Here is a 13,755-nt window from a genome sequence, read left to right as displayed (position 1 = left end):
TATACACCTCGGAGGGAAATAGTCTTGCTTTTCAATTCTTTTTCACCCTAAAAAGGTACCCACAACTGACCCCGACGTGATTTGAACACGCAACCTTCTGATCTGGAGTCAGACGCGCTACCGTTGCGCCACGAGGCCACAGGAAAGAGAGTCTTTTCTTCTAATTTAGGATTTAAATCCTAATTAATCCTTTCTCCTCTCCTTCAGGTTCTAAAGATTTATTTCTTCTTATTGGTGGCTTTGATCATTTTTTCCCCTCTATCCATAACTCGCTAATGCTTTGTTAAGAAAAGAAAGGAATCGACCAGATTAAATATTGATGCAAAAACCCAAGTGCTTTTTATGAGGAAAATTCGCTGCTTTCTCATGCTCAGTCTTTCCACTGTGAAAGTTTTCCTGTTTGGAGACAAATCCTGTACGTATTGGGTTTAGATCCACAGTGAAACAGAAGTCATAATGGTTACACATTTTGCACTACTTTTCCTAGAATTCACTAGACTTCTCCCTCTTGGGAAATGGGCCCCCAGCCCTGCCCGGCCCTGCCTGGCCCTGCAGTGCCTGCCCTGGCCCAGTCCCACCTCCCTCCTTTCTCAGCAGCCTCCAGTCCCAACTTCAACCGGCTGAAAAGCTTAGTCTCAAACTAGTTTAAGACTCAAACAAGTCCCAGCCTAGTTTAAATGACCTCTCTTTGCAACCGATGAATCACTAAACTCTACCTCTGAAATGAATAATACACTATATGTTAATTAATCGAATTTAAATTTAAAAAAGTAAAATAAAATAAAAATAAATTAAATATATTACTAACATCTCTTCCTAAAATTCTCACTTGCCCCTCTCAGTCAGAGTGCAAGGGCCTTCTGGTCTGTATACAAGCCCACAAGTGACAGCTCAGAGCAGGCGGGTAATATTTACCGAGCTCTTACCATTTTCTGCTAGCCCCGTGCACAATCTTCCCCTAGTCCCGGGAGTCTCAGAGAGTGCTCCCTCGAACCAGATCATGAGCATCAGCTGGGAACTTGTTAGAAAGGCACATCCTGTCCACACCCCAGAACCCCCGAGTGAGAAACTCCAGGAGTGGGCCCCAGAGGCCTGCATTTTAACAAGTTCTCCAGGCAATTGTGATTCAGGGGAAATTTGAGCATCACTGCTCCAGCCTGGAGATCACATACTTTCCTCTCTCAAGAAAATAAATGTCCAGTCTTCTTCCAGGATGGACGAGGGGCAATAGATGAGCTGGGGCTGCCACAAGTCGGGGCCACAGACAGGATTCTGGAGGCTAGAAGCGGGAGATCAACCCTGTCAGCAAGGTTTGTAAATGACTCTCTTCTCCCAGGGCCCACGTGGTGTGTCTTCCTGTGTGTGTGTGTGTGTGTGTGTGTGTGTGTGTGTGTGTGTCCCAATCCCTTTTTGTAAGGACACCAGTCATGTGGGGTAAGGCCCACCCGTTTAACCTCGCTCTACTGTATCTATGTCTTCAGAAGCCCTACCTCCAAATACAGTGACATTCCGGGGTACTGGGGCTTAGGGCTTCATGTGAAGGGGGGGAACACACAATTCTGCCCCTAAACGGCAGTTTCCAGATGAAGCCCCTGCTGACAATCCCTGAGCTTGGCCCTGGGGCATGAGGATGGAGGGTTTATGGGTAAATCTGATCCCCTCTTTGCTTTTCCCACACGACATGCTCAGGATTCAGCTTTCTCGAATCTGACAAGCTAACCAGCACGCCTCCATCAGCCTTCCAGATCCCAAACTGTGTTGTTGCTGTGATCGCCTCTCCCCACCTGCTTTTGTCCTATTTGAACTTCTATGCTGGAGTTGTTTTGAGCGGGGTTTCTGGAGTGCGCAGAAGTGAATTCTTGAGTTTATCCACAATCTCTACCTGCCAAGGCAGTTCCAGGTACAGGTAGCAATCCAGTGTCTCTTTGCCTCCCCCCACCCCAGCTCTCGCTCAAGTGTCCCCTCCTTGCCGTGGCCTTTTCTGCCAGATCCCTTTCTGAAGATAAAGCCCTGTCTTACTGTTTATTGTCTCTCCCTGGTGGTTATCTTGGTTGTAACTTTACCGTGTTTTTGACTGTTAGGTTCAACTTGTTTCTCCAACTAGACTGTATGATTTCTTTTCTTCAAGATCTTTAAATTCCAGTTAGTTACCATACAGTCGAATATCAGTTTCAGTGTAGAATTCAGTGATTCATCCTTTATGTGTAACACCCCTGCTCATCACAACAGGTGCCCTCCTGCACCCCATCACCTATTCCGCCATCCGCCACCCACCTCCCTCTCGGAACCCTCAGTATGTTCTCTGTGGTTAGGACTCTAGACTGAAGATTTTTGGAAATGCCTTGGTTTACAATAATAATTTCCCTAGGTTGCAGTTACAACGCCAAGATCGTTTTCGTTCAACAAATTTTGGACACACACCGCCTTGTCTTGCAGGGAGACCACGTGGCCTAATGGATAAGGCGTCTGACTTCGGATCAGAAGATTGAGGGTTCGAATCCCTTCGTGGTTGCTGTGGAGTTTCTTTACTGTCCGGTGAAGACACCCGGGCCAGTTCCTGCTGGTCCACTTTTTACTACTGCTGTTTTCTAGGTTAAAGTCTGCAAGCAGAATCTTCTTTTCATGTTAACCTAGTAGCTCCTTCCCCCGGGTCTGTCTCCTCCACACCCCTTCCTTCCTTCTTGTTCCTTGTTCCCCTCCCCCCGAGCGTCTGTCCCACGACAGCGGCGCAGCCCCTTCCGCGCCGCGGACCAGCCGCAGCACCTGGTGGCTTCTCGGAAATGCAGACCTTCCCGGCCAGTCCCCGCCCCCCCCCCCCTCCAGCGCGTCCCTCGCCTACAAAGTCAGGATCTTTGGGGCGCGGACTCGGACCGGGGTCCAGCCGACGAGCCGGCCGAGTCCTGACGCCCGCGGCTAAGCCCCCGCGAGCTGCCCGACGCCTCCCAGGCTACTCGCGCCCCTCGCTGCAAACACCCGCGACCGAGCGCCGGCGCCCCTGCCCCCCTGCGCGCTGCATTCCCCGACGGCTGCGACCCTGGACGGTGAAGCTGCCGCGGGAACCCCGGGAAAGACCGCGGGCGGGGAAAGGCAGGAGAAAGGTCGGCTTCACAACACCCTCCAACAAGTGCAGGGGAGTGGCGGAATTGGAAGACCCGCCATCTGCGATCCCCAGAGAAATCATACACTCAGCAAAGAGCATTCACGATCTCAAAACTCTTAGGACCCTTAGGGGTTTTGGGAAACTGTGCAAGGTGTTAAAGGCCCACCCCAGATTACTTGCTAATTGCAAAGGGAAAAACAAGCCCTGAGGCGACCACTGTATCTTCACTGTCGGTGGATAACCTGACAAATGCCTCCCTTCCGTGGAGTAAGCGCTGTCGCCAATAAGTACACGGTGTCAGGGCCAATTTTTAACCCGAATCTCATCTAATCAAAGTGGATCTAATCGATAATTGTGACTAACTTCTCGTTTAAAGAGGGTCAAGGAATACATTAAAAGTTGCCTTAAGGAAACAATGAGAGGAATCCAGAATGTGGGACATTCTACAAGACAATTGGCTTGGATTTTTTGGAAAGTCAATGTCAAAGCAGTAACAGCAAGGAGAAGCTGGCATGCTGTTCTGAACTAAAAGGGACTAAGGAAACATTACAAATCCAATGCAAGGCATGCATGAACTTTGATAGAGTCCTGGTTAGAAACACCAGCTCCAAAAGATCTACTTAAAGAAATTTAAATAAGGCCAGCATGGTAGATGTTTTTATAAAGAGTCACTGGATTTTTCCATGATGATAATGGTGTCACGGTTATATAAGACACGTGAGTAGCTGATACACGTGTATGTGTGTAGGTGGGATGCATCATGATGTCTGCGAAGGAATCCTCTATGTTCCAGAAGAAGAAGGTAGATGAGACAACATGGCAAAATGTTAACAGTTGTTGAATCTGGATGGTGGGTACATAGATAATCCCTTACTCTTCCAACTTTTTTATATGTTCGAAAATTTTTATAGTATAAGTTTCAATTTTAAAAAAATGCACCCCTCAGAATAAAACTTTTGAAAGAATGATGAAATGAATGAATCAGTTCAAGGACAAGAGCCTGGGGGCCAAAACACTTCTAAGAACTTGTTGCAATGACTCCAATGCCAACCTGTAAGAAGTTGATCTAAGAAAATGGTCCTGTAGCTTGGGAGGAAGAGCCAGATTTGAGAAATAATTAGGAGGTTGGATTGAAGGCCTGGTAACCTAAGGGCGATGGGGTGAGAGTCAGAGAAAGAAAGAAAGTTAAGGGGAGTTCTCAGTCATTGGTTTTGGCTCCCGAAGAAATTTGGGTTGCTGAAGGAGGTTCAAGTTTGGGGGGAAAGGGCAGAGCATTCATGTGGGGATGTCTTGCTTTTGAGGAGCCCAGGCACCTGCAAGAAGAACTGACCAGGACAGCTGTGTATTACGAAGCCCAGGAGAGAGGTCTGGGCTGCAGGTAAATTTTCAATCCAGCAGCACCTGAGCGGTGGCTTACCAATAATGTCTCATCCTTCTGTTCACGGAGTGGAGCCATTGCTGAAGGACAGAAGCAGCTACTTGCACACTAAGGCACACACACACACACACACACACACACGGAGAAGATGGTGGTAATGGTTGTACACTTTCAGGAATGTGGAGATCCTGGGGATCTGCTCTGGCTCTGAAAGTGATCTGTGTGAAGATCTGAAAGCTATGTCCCACAGAGGATCAGATGCAGTCGCTTCCCCTCATGAGAGAAGGTGTCATGCAACGAAGTGGACTTGACTTTCAGAAATATTGTCTACTGCCCTGTTTCATTCGAAAGTCTTCTACCAGGCGCTTTAAAATATTTTGAGCTTTACCAAGAAACAGGAGATAGGTTTCCCTGTGAAGCATTTTGATGAGTCCCCTTTCTCGAATTTAAACATGATGCTTACAATAGCAGCTGGCATTAATCGAGCCCTTATTCCAGGCACTGGATTGGGTGTCTGAAGACATAGGGTATCCGTGAGGACATCGTTGTCAGATTATTTATGAAGGATAAATTTTCTGTTTTGGCAAGAAAATGAGGATTATTTTAAGAATTATTTAAAGGGGATTATTTAAAGAGGATTATAGCAACATATGACTGATTTGCTTTCTAGAAAAGACCCAAAGAGTATTCCCAATTTACCACATGCTGGAATGGAAGTTGGTTGATTCCTCTTCGATTTCATTAACGGAGATCCTTTGCTTTGCTCTCCTGTATTACTAAATCCTGAAGTAGCCTAGGCTACAAGATATACAGTAACAGGGAGGCGATCAAAAAACCCTTGTGATAGCTGTAGTCGTGGCCGAGTGGTTAAGGCGATGGACTAGAAATCCATTGGGGTCCCCCCGCGCAGGTTCGAATCCTGCCGACTACGATAGGTGATCTTTTTACGTATTTGCACCTTCTCCATTCAGTGTAATTCACCTTCAGTTACAGCCTACTTTTAAACGTAGTAAACATTCCCTCAGACTTTTTCAGGTTACATCAAATTGGAGTTCTAAGTGACCACGAAGGACTCATACTGAATGAGTGAACTAAAGCAAGGAAACCAATAGAACTCTTGTGTTTGAATTCTGAGGGTTTGGGGTTGGAAATCCTGGTAATAGGGAAAAAGGAAGTTGAAAGAAAAGATTTCACACATTCGTATTTAGAGCAACATAGCAAATCCAGTACTTCCTTTTCTGTAAGTGTAAATAGCATATATGGGTGTGGGCCAGTGGCGCAATGGATAACGCGTCTGACTACGGATCAGAAGATTCCAGGTTCGACTCCTGGCTGGCTCGTTGTTTTGGTTACCCTCTTTGAGGTCCACAATTCTCACCTTTCTTAGGTCCTGCAATTATATATATACATTTTTTATTTTTAAATTTCTTTTGTAATATCATTTTACACAAAGTGGCAGAAATGTTAATAATAGTCTCCAGCTCTAGTTCACTACTCTTTTCTTACTTATGTAAATTTTCTTTAAATCATATCATTAAATTGATTGTTTTCAAAATTGACTAGTCCTCACATTAGATGATAGAAACTTACAAAAAGGAAGACCTTTCAAATGCATTATTCTTTGAAAGTAGAGATTGGGAGTTTTGCAAAGAGAGTATTTCTAAGTACCAACTCTTTTCCTCTCTCTTTTTTTCAAGATTTAATTTTTCAGAGCAGTTTTAGGTTCACAACAAGATGAAGAGGAAGGTTCCACGTGCACAGCCTCCCCCATTATCAACATCCCACACCAGAGTGGCACATTTGTTACAATTGCTGAACCTACTTTGACGCATTGTAATCACCCAAAGTTTATAGTGTACATTGCAGTTCACCCTTGGTGTTATAGTTCTGTGGGTTTGGATAGATGTATAATGACATGTATCCATCATTATAGCATTTAAGGTTTCTCCATGTCGTCTAATGGCTTGGTAGTTCATTTCTTTTTAATGCTGAATAATATCTCATTATCTGATGAAGGGCATCTTGGTGGCTTGCAAGTTTTGGCAATTACAAATAAGCTGCTGTAAATATCTGTGTTCAGGTTTTTGCATGGCCATACACTTCAACTCCTTTGGGCAAATAACGAGTCGTGCAATTGCTGGGTTGTATGGTAAGAGTACGTTTAATTTTGTAAGGAACTGGCCAGTTGTCTTCCCCCGTGGCTGCACCATTTTGCATTCCCACCAGCAGTGAATGACAGTTCTTGTTGCCCCATGTCCTTGGAGCCTTTGATACCAGAGTTCTGGATTTTGGACATTCTAAGAGGTATGTTGTGGTATCCCGTTGTTGCTTTAATTTTCATTTCTCTCATGACCTATGATGGGGAGCACCTTTTCATATGTTTAAAAAATGGGCCAAAGGGCTTTTCAGACACCACCAAAGATCTATAGGTGACATGTTGCAAATTTTGTTAGGTTTTTATTTCTATCCTGTTGACACAGACGTAATTTAAAGAATCAAACCTCTCACAGATTCCCATCAAGAATTAATCCCTTCTTTCCTGTTCCCTGTGCTAAAGGGAGTATATCGTTTGGGGAGAAAAGGAACCGGGCCTAGCAGAGGATGGTTTCGATCCATCGACCTCTGGGTTATGGGCCCAGCACGCTTCCGCTGCGCCACTCTGCTGCGGCGAACGTGGGCCTCATAGTTAATATTCGGCTCCTCCCTGATTTCTCCCCCCCCCCCCGCCTTTTCCCTCTCAATCTGCAGGAATAGAAAAATGGGTCATTTTCCCCTTCAGAGTAGCAATCTGTCTTTTGTAATGCGGGAGCCCTGAGCCTGAACGAACTCCTAAGAGAAGGGCGAAGAAGAAATGGAAAGAGCCGACAGCGGACGCGCCTCTCCGGTGCTCGGAGGCGTGCTCAGCCGTGACATCCTTGACCGTGCGCCGTGAGAATGTGTACCTTACAGCACGATGTCTGCTGATCCCCAAATGCCACGTCTCCAACTTATTCTAAGTTATACAGAATGATGGAGGCTGGTGCAGTAAACGTGCTTTCCCTTCCGCGCTCTAGTGCGATCGCTCATAGTCTGTTGATGGGGGACGGAGGCTGCAGCCCCAGGTGAGAGTAAGACGCACACTCCTGCACGTAATCTTGACACAGTTTTAGGGGGTTCGAGGAACTTCTAGCCCAGAAGGCTACCTTTCTCTCATTCCCTATAGTCTCAATTGGACGAACAAAACTGTGTGTGGGTTTTCTGCGCCGGGAAAGGAAGTGACCTCTTCCGTGATTTGACGTGGGAAGGAATCAGCGGGAAGGAATCCCAGCAAACCAAGGGTGGGCTCGCTGTGGGCTCGCGCTGGCGTAGAAAAGCTGACCCGTGGGTGCAGCAGGTGAGCTAAGGTCGCCCACTAGAAGCAGACGAGCTGTCCGAGAAGATCTGCTAAGGTTCGGAAGGTTGGAAAAAGCCGTGGGTGAAGAGATGGGTCTGCCAGCACAGAAGCGGGCGCGGAGAGGCCGGGAGCCTTGGGCATATTAACGCACGAGTTGGTGAAAAGCGAAATTCAGAACATTTGCAACAAAAAGGTAAAAACGCCTCTATGGCCCCCCCAAAAAAAAAAGTCCAAAGATACAATACCGACATCATATCTTCCTGTGTATGCTGATCATTATTTACTTTTTAAAGCTATTTTAATGAGGGCAGCCAGGGTGGGAGAAAGCGTGGAAGGCACATCTCTCTTCCTCCTACGTCTCACTTCCCAGTCCAGGACCTTCCACAGACGCTAAAATTACTGACCCCGACGTGATTTGAACACGCAACCTTCTGATCTGGAGTCAGACGCGCTACCGTTGCGCCACGAGGTCCGCGAGGGCGCCCCCGATTTCTTTACCTGTCAACCGGATCCATGAGATTAATTCTCTGCACGCGGTGAAGGCTCAACAAGGTGAATACGATATAGTGCCCGGCTGCCTTCTTCTGGACCAAAATGCTGTCCCTCCGATCACTCCCCGATTCTGCCTCCCAATTGCTTCTATTTACAGTCCTTCCTACCCTATTTCATTCCTGGTTTTCTCCATATACATAAAAAATAGATGTTTGGGAGAGTTCTGGTTGTTTTTTGTTTTGTTTTGTTTTTGTCTTTTTTAGAAAAATGGACATTTTGTCTTTTGAGAAATATGGCTGTTGAAGGCCAGTCGCTCTGGAGTGCCGTGGAGATAGGGGAGGTAGCAAAGAAAATTGTGTGTCCTCTCTCCCCCTAGTCAGGGCGACCAGCGCGCGGTTCGAATTTGTTTCCCGAGCGTAGGTTCCAGCTGGCGCGTCCGGGAAGGAGGTGGACGCGGGGGCTGCGCGCTGTGACCCGCGCCGCACCCATCAGGACCGATCCGCGTTTCCCCGCACCCTCTGCTCTCCGTTTGCGGGGAAACGTGGCTGCTTTCCTACTGCGGGAGGCCTCCAGGATCTGATCACTGGGTCTCAAACTGCCCCCCGAAAAGAGCAAGGAATCTTCTGTGTGAGCAAGTTGGTAATTCTGGCCCCGTGGTTCCGCTGGCCAAAGCGCCTGTCTTGAGACCTGGAGATCCGGCTTTTGAATCTCAGGGGAATTTTTCCGGAGACCTGACATCATGCAGACCATCTCCTCGAATGGTGAGAGGTCTCTTTGAACTCCCAAAAAAGATACTCTGAAAAGTGATCCACTGTTGTGAAACAGACAGACCTATCTCCGGAAATTAGGGTTTCCTTTTCTTAATCTTGAAAAATCGGTCCAGAGCCCAGGGCTCGGGGTGGGAATTGCAAAGGAACGTAGATACCGGCTTGAAGGAGCGTGTGTTTGACCTTGCAGGTTGCGAGTACCCTTGGCAGGTTAAACGCGGGTATTGGCTGGTACTCGCTCTGTGGGGCGGTGGGGCGAGGTGAGGCACCTGCGGGAGGGATGTGTTGGAGCCGGCCGCACTGGGAGGTGAGATAACCTGGGCTTTGAGAGAGTAAAGCACCAAAGTTTGGGAGAATCTGAGACCGCTTACCAAAAGGAATGGGTGTACAGGTGTGCGGGCGCCAGAGAATTCAGTGTGATCCTTGCTGGCTGAGAGTTGTAACTTATACTTTCCTCATCTACCTGCAAAATAGGGATAATAATAGTAGTGCCTGCCTCCTAGGACTGCGTTGGTAAATGTCATGTATTCTAAGTGAGTTTATATATTTATGTATGTTTAGAATGATGCCTACCAGGCTCACAATAAGCTCTCAATAACGTTAGGAAGTGGGGTGTCTGGCTGGCTCAGGGCATGCCCCTCCTGATCTGTGAGTTTTGAGTTCAAGCCCCATGGCAGCTGCAGGGGTTATTAAACAAGCAAACTTTAAATAAATGTTAGTGTAATTACTATCACTGTAAGGCTTGCTGAAATTCTTTTACGTAATCTCTATACCCAACATGGGGCTCAAACTTACAACCCCAAGATCAAGAGTCACACACTCCACCGAGGGAGCCAGCCAGGTGACCCTAAGGGTTGCTGAAACTCTTATTTTTTTTAAAAAAAGATTTTATTTATTTATTCGACAGAGAGAGAGACAGCCAGCGAGAGAGGGAACACAAGCAGGGGGAGTGGGAGAGAGAAGCAGGCTCATAGCAGAAGAGCCTGATGTGGGGCTCGATCCCGTAATGCAGGAGAGAGGGAACCACAAGCAGGGGGAGTGGGAGAGGAAGAAGCAGGCTCATAGCAGAAGAGCCTGATGTGGGGCTCGATCCCGTAATGCCAGGACCACGCCCTGAGCCAAAGGCAGACGCTCAACCGCTGTGCCACCCAGAGGCCCCTGCTGAAACTCTTAAAAGCATTTTGCACACATCACCAGCCTGGCTTGGCAGAGACTGGTAACACTCACATTTGTCAATTGCTAGTTTCCTCCATAGATTTAGAGTTTGCTGTCATCGAACAGAATTAAATAAACTGACTTATCTCAAATGTTAGAACTATTATTTTTTTAATAAGTAAAATTAAAATAATAATAAAAATAGCTCTCATGCCAGGTTACAGCTAAAATCAGGCAGGCATTGACAAAGAGGGCTGCATATGAACATGAACGTGCAAACTAACATCAACTCAAGCCAACAACTGGAATTTAAAACGCAGTGGACACTGTAACTCACAGGAGTTTTTATCTGTTTCAGTTGCTGCTTCATAGTTACGCACGGCACAGCTGATTTCTGTCTGGTTGTTTGTAACCGACTGTTGCTAATATTGGAGCAGTTTGAGATCATATTTTAAAATTAAATAGTTATTCATTCTAACAAGTTCCCAGAGCACGAAGTTGCTTCTCTCACTCTTTGCCTAGTTTTGCTGCCTGGGTAGCCTTTTCTTTCCCAGACCCAGAGACCCATGATCCCAGGCTTTCCAGACTTTAATCACCCTATTCCAATCTGAGGCTCAGGCAAGTGAGTTTTCAGGACCCCTCCAAGCCGGGGTCTTAGCACCAAATCATGCTTACTGTTTATTTGGATCTTGAGCCTCAATTCTGATAGCCGGCTTTGTCTTTGTGTCCATGTTTTCTGTTTCTACCTAGTACCTAGTCCAGACACTTGGATTTAGTCCTAGAGAGCTAAAGGAAGGGACTCCAGGAATAAGCCCTTTGGCTTTGGCCAGGCCCCTCCCACAGGCTGTCTGCTGCCCACCGTCACCCCCCTGCTGACAGATTCCCACCATGTCAGTAGCTGGGCTGCGTCTCCAGACGTCTGTGTTCCCATCACACATCTCATTACTGAGATCTTCACACCTTCTTTGACAAGACACGTTGCTGAAATCTCCGGACCGCTCCCCTGCACACAGACCCCATCTGCTACCACCTCCTCCGAATGGCCCCCCTGCTTGGTTGGGTTGGCTCCTGACTCCTGCAGGGAGCCACCCTCAAGCCTCCCGCACCTGCTGGGTAGGCCAAGGTTCGGGCTGCCTCTGCCACACCAACACAAATTTGTGTTTGGGGTAGGAAACAGGGGTCGAGTGTAATTATGTGTGTTTAAAACCTAGTTGAAAGATTCACACCCGTTATGGTGGTTATTACCAAGAAAGAAAGACAAATAACGGGTGTTGGCAAGACATGGACAAACTGGGACTCTTCTGTATTGTGGCGGAAATGTAAACTATGCAACCACTGTGGAAAACAGTGCGGCGACTCCTCGACAAATCAAACGTCGAGTGACCATACGATCCGGCAATTTCACTTGCAGGTATATAGTCAGAAGGGTTGAAAGCAGGAACTCGGACAGACGCTGTACTTGTAATATTTTATCATATCGGAGAATTCCACTTACATGGCGCTGCCTAGTATAGTCAAATTCAGGGACAGAAGGAAGAACAGTGGTCACAGGGCCTGAGGGGGGGGCTGGGGAGTTCTTGTTTAATGGTGTCAGAGTTTCAGTTTAAGATGATGAAAAAGTTCTGGAGATGGATGGTGGCGATGCTTTCACAACAATATCATTGCACCCCATGCCCCTGAATTTACACTCAATAATTGTTAAAATGGCAAACTGGGTTGTGCACAGTTCACCACAAGAAAAAAAAATAACTAAAAAACTAATTCAAAGAGAAAGGCAGAGGGGCAGTCATAAGGAGGAATTGGAGGTTAGAAAAGACAGCCACAGAGGTGCAGTGTGATGACTTTTCACTGTCCCCCCTTCAGGTGCAGAAAAATGACCACTGGTGGGCCTGTTGTGGGTAAGGTGGGTGCCTCCCCCACCCCCTTCCCCTCTGTGCTCTGTCTCCGCCACACTGGCCTCCATAAGGGAAAAATCATGAACGTTTCTTTGAGGAGGGAGGCGATGTCCTCTTCACCCTTCCTTCCTCAGCGTGTCTCCTTAAATACAATACGCTCAATATGAGGTCACACTTTTGATTTTATAACGCGAGGTCTGACCGATGGCTGTTAAGCCCACCACTGAGATGAACTCAGGAGTCTCTCATGAGCTACACAGAAGACACGAGGAGTATCCCCAAGCACTCATCAAAGCTGTATTCCTCCCTCTCTCCACGTCTCTCTTCCTTGCTTTATTGTTCTCTGTGGTACTCGGCTACATCTAGCATGCTACATATTTTCTTCAGACATGTACTCATTACCTATTAAAAGTAACTAAATTAAAAGCCAAGACACAGCCACTTTAGGGCTCTGTGTGGAGGTCAGCTTGCCCTCCACACAGTATGTTCCCAGGGGTTCCCGCACCCCCTCCCCACCACATCAGGTCTACTGCTCCCTGCTAAGAACAGACACCAGGGAGTTTACCCACCGCGGTGGCAGCCTCTCAAGAAATCAGACTCTCAGACTTGATGCCCATCACACGTTTGGTGGTGGACCCCCTGGGATGCAGAACGCGTGGTTAGTTACATGGCAGAGGCTGCTGTGGTTGATTTATCACAGCCTGCTTCCTTTTCCTCTTGGAAATACAACTGTCTCAGCCCCCCGGGCAGCGGGCAGCGAAAGCAAAGAGACCACAGACTGGGGGGCTGAACTGAGGCTGGGAGTCCAAGATCAAGGCTCTGGCAGGTTTGGTATGGCCGTGTCCTCGCCTGGGGCAGAGAGGCCAGGGAGCTCTCTGGGGTCCCTTTTATAAAGACACGAATTCCATTCGTGAAGCCTCAACCTAAGCACCTGCCAAAGCCCCAGACACAATAACACCGGCCTCAGGTTGCAACGTGGGAATTTGGGGCAACACAGAAACTCTATCTAACCGACATTTCCTAGACTCCTTTGCAAACTAGGGGTGGCCATGTGGCTGGGATCTAAACAGGGACTGTGGAAGAATTGTAACCAGCCAGGTAGCAACTTTGAGGCTTGACCCAGGAGAACCCCCCCCCATGAAAGCTCTTCTCTGCTCTCATTAGTGTCACTTTCCCTGATGGCTGTAAACACTCCCCAAGATAAATTTGCGATGGCCTCTTGAGCATACGGCCCACTGACAGACATTGGAAGGGTCTCAAGACTGATGTTCTCCTAGGCAGTAGTAGTGATGTCATTTTTTTGAACTTTGGTAGGTTTGGTGGGGACCACAGCTGATGGCCAAGAAAGAATTCTTGAGATGTCTTTGGTGCAAATGGTGGTTTTATTAAACCACAGGGACTGGACCCGTGGGCAGAAAGAGCTGCTGTCCCAGGAGTGAGAGGAGCAAGTGATTATATATGTTGGGGTTGGGAGAAGTAAAGAAAAGGGAAGTTCCAAAAGGACTTTCTTTTTTTCCCCTCCAAAAGGACTTTCATAGGTTGGAGAAAACTCGGGATCCTGGAGGAATGTTGTAATCTGCCTATCTCCAGTATTT

At 47.3% G+C, this 13,755-nt stretch overlaps 6 non-coding genes across 6 annotated transcripts; 3 read left to right on the top strand and 3 right to left on the bottom strand.

Moving 5' to 3' along the window:
- Positions 1-66: 66 nt before the first annotated feature.
- On the bottom strand, positions 67-138 carry TRNAW-CCA. The gene has a single exon. It is a non-coding gene; the product is annotated as a tRNA-Trp (tRNA).
- Positions 139-2,439: 2,301 nt separating this feature from the next.
- Positions 2,440-2,512, top strand: TRNAR-UCG. Its single transcript has one exon. It is a non-coding gene; the product is annotated as a tRNA-Arg (tRNA).
- Positions 2,513-5,327: 2,815 nt separating this feature from the next.
- On the top strand, positions 5,328-5,409 carry TRNAS-AGA. Its single transcript has one exon. It is a non-coding gene; the product is annotated as a tRNA-Ser (tRNA).
- Positions 5,410-5,745: 336 nt separating this feature from the next.
- Positions 5,746-5,818, top strand: TRNAR-ACG. The gene has a single exon. It is a non-coding gene; the product is annotated as a tRNA-Arg (tRNA).
- Positions 5,819-7,070: 1,252 nt separating this feature from the next.
- TRNAM-CAU lies at positions 7,071-7,142 on the bottom strand. Its single transcript has one exon. It is a non-coding gene; the product is annotated as a tRNA-Met (tRNA).
- A 1,109-nt stretch (positions 7,143-8,251) lies between these two features.
- TRNAW-CCA lies at positions 8,252-8,323 on the bottom strand. Its single transcript has one exon. It is a non-coding gene; the product is annotated as a tRNA-Trp (tRNA).
- Between the last annotated feature and the right edge of the window lie 5,432 nt (positions 8,324-13,755).

The sequence above is a fragment of the Ailuropoda melanoleuca genome, chromosome 5 (genome assembly GCF_002007445.2).
Source record: "Ailuropoda melanoleuca isolate Jingjing chromosome 5, ASM200744v2, whole genome shotgun sequence".
NCBI classification, from domain to species: Eukaryota; Metazoa; Chordata; class Mammalia; order Carnivora; family Ursidae; genus Ailuropoda; species Ailuropoda melanoleuca.
The sequence above is the reverse complement of the archived record's forward strand: the minus strand, read 5'-3'. Positions and strand labels throughout refer to the sequence as shown.